Source organism: Chenopodium album, chromosome 5 (genome assembly GCF_948465745.1).
Source record: "Chenopodium album chromosome 5, dcCheAlbu1.1, whole genome shotgun sequence".
NCBI classification, from domain to species: Eukaryota; Viridiplantae; Streptophyta; class Magnoliopsida; order Caryophyllales; family Amaranthaceae; genus Chenopodium; species Chenopodium album.
Genome location: NC_137838.1, coordinates 14,957,633 through 14,960,182, shown reverse-complemented (window position 1 = coordinate 14,960,182; position 2,550 = coordinate 14,957,633). Strand labels below are relative to the sequence as shown.

The window sequence follows — 2,550 nt, the reverse complement described above, 5'->3', positions numbered from 1 at the left end:
ATTTTATTTTATTTTTTTTTTAAAAAATTGGATATATCTTTGGCGAAATTTCTGCGAATGGAGACTGATTGGATTTATCATAATAATGTCATTTTTTTTATTTTTTTGTCTAATTTGTTTTTTTGGGGGGGTTAGTGAAAAAATGGTGACCTTGTATTATAAATCTGTGGCTTAATCTATGGGTAATAACTAATAAGTCAAAGTATTGATAAATTGTGTTTATTTCCATTTTAAAGCATCTTTTATGATTACTTGGAGTCTTTGCCTAAGGTGAGAAGCTTATTATTACCATTGTTGCCTGATATAGGTGTAATGGTGCTTGTATTATTATTTTAATCTTCATTGTCATTTAGTTGGCTGCTGCAACTAATTTTGAATACACAAGCACTAAACTGTGCCCTTGATCAGTCCAGTACAATGTGTATTAATACCTTATGCTTGTATTTCATCTGAGTGAAAGTTATTGCTTTTATTGATATTGATATCAGTCTGTAGAGTTTTGTAGATTTACCCTCCTTTGTCTATTTTTCTGTGATCGAGAAGTGGTATTACTTCTGCTGCTAGAATATGTGCTCTTGTCGTCTAAATTTGAATGTTATTGTCCAGTATGTCTTGTCTTTTTCTTTGCAATTTGGTTTTCTCTGAGATTGATGCATCCTGTGTAGCAATGTTTTTACTGATTAATAAACATTGCCTTGGCAGAACGGAAAAGGTTGTCTAGGAGAGGTATCAACTACTCAAGCATGAAGGTCTTATGTTCCTAAATACTAAGTAAGTGAGTTTAAGGTGTTTGCTTTCCTTTGATTTAGCGAGACTGGCAGAGACATTTCTTCTTTTGTTCTCTCCTTGTATGATTGTACTAGATAGTCATTTTCAGTGATGTAGGATAATCGAGTTGTTTTACTTATTTATACTAACATGAGAAGGGAGCATTTGTCTTCCTGCTGAGTCCATTAAGGGGAATTCGGACTTTTAGTGCACAAAAATTACATATGAAGTTGAGTATTTTAAAAATTGAGAAAAATTTTGGGCTCACACTTTGTTCACTTCATTTAAGTGGTTCAAATGTTATGCTCTATACAGTTTGAGGGGGTTATTTGCCCATCAGTGAGATAAATTTTGGGAAGTAGCATACATTTTGCAGCCCTTGTTATTATTACAGGTAGACCAACTCGTGTTGTATAGTTAAGATAATTGTAAATATGATCATCTATGGGTAGTTCAATAGTCCAATTTGATACAGGGATGCAAAAATATTGCAGTGCTTGTAGAAGGCATTGGTACATTACTCGCTAGATGTCAGCTAGAGTTTGCAGACAGATTCAAGCAAAGGCAGAAAACTAGTAACTCAATTAACCGGAGTAATAAATTGAGGGATTTATACCATCAAGTTACAATTTGCTCCATAGATCTTTTACCAATTCAGAAGTGAATTTTTTGAGGCACATTCAGAATTGAATTTTCCCATCCCAAAGTAATGATAATCGAAGTATGAAAATAGATTAACAGATGTTAAGCGATGATTCAGATGTATAAGTTTGCTGGAAGCCTCGTAGCAAAAGTATATGTGTCTTGTTTTGCTGTCTTTGTGAATTTATTGATTTGTTTTCTTTTGTTGGAGTATAATCTGTTATGTTTGTATGGGCAACAGGTAGCAATCCTATTGATGTTACGGATTCATGTTGGGAGATGTATGTCATTGTTCAGAAGATAGCTGACCTAGAGGGAGATCAGAGTAGATTGCTATAAACAGCTCTAGATATGAGCAAGATACAGTTTAACAAGGTACTTCGTCAATGCCCCATAATTTGCTGCATCATTGCTAATTACCCCAGATGTAATATCGTATTGTTGTTCCCAGAATTTAAAATTCATAGTTAAACAAAGTGATGAAAGTTTTTTCCATGTGATTGCTGAAAGGCATGCATTTCTTATACTGAAAAGTACTCAAAATTTTGCATTTATCTTGTCGTGCAGGATGTTGGGCAAGCAATGCGGCAAAGCTGCTCAAGAGTTTTGGAGAGCTTAGCATTTACATTATGGCTAGAATAGACGATTTATTATTTTGGGTAGTCTTATGTAAACTTGTTTAATTATTATTACAATGATTTGCTTTTGCTTTGTTTTAGTTTTAGTTATTAGGAAATAATTAAAGCAGCTTTTCTTGATTGTATATATATTCGGTAATTATTAAGTGTATATTGTACTTGTATATATATATATATATATATATATATATATATATATATATATATATATATATATATATATGATTAATTGATAAAATAATTTTTCAAGCTAGCTGTCCAGCCATGTGCTAGATTTTTTTTAATTGGATCTCATAGTATTCGTAACGGGCATAACCTGTCCGTTACGAATAACGGGGTTATTTGTAACGGGCTTTTCAGAGCCCGTTACGAATAACCCATTATTCGTAACGGACGGCGCCCGTTACGAATAAGAAAGGCCATCCGTAACGGCCGCATACGTAACGGCCGCTGCCCGTTACGGATGGGCAGTTTTTGCCCGTTACGGATGGCCTTTTTTCCA

At 33.7% G+C, this 2,550-nt stretch overlaps 1 long non-coding RNA gene across 1 annotated transcript; it reads left to right on the top strand.

Moving 5' to 3' along the window:
- Window positions 1-271: 271 nt before the first annotated feature.
- On the top strand, window positions 272-2,192 carry LOC145630500 (uncharacterized). Its single transcript, XR_014112062.1, has 3 exons — window positions 272-712; window positions 1,333-1,785; window positions 1,978-2,192. It is a non-coding gene; the product is annotated as an uncharacterized LOC145630500 (long non-coding RNA).
- Window positions 2,193-2,550: the final 358 nt, after the last annotated feature.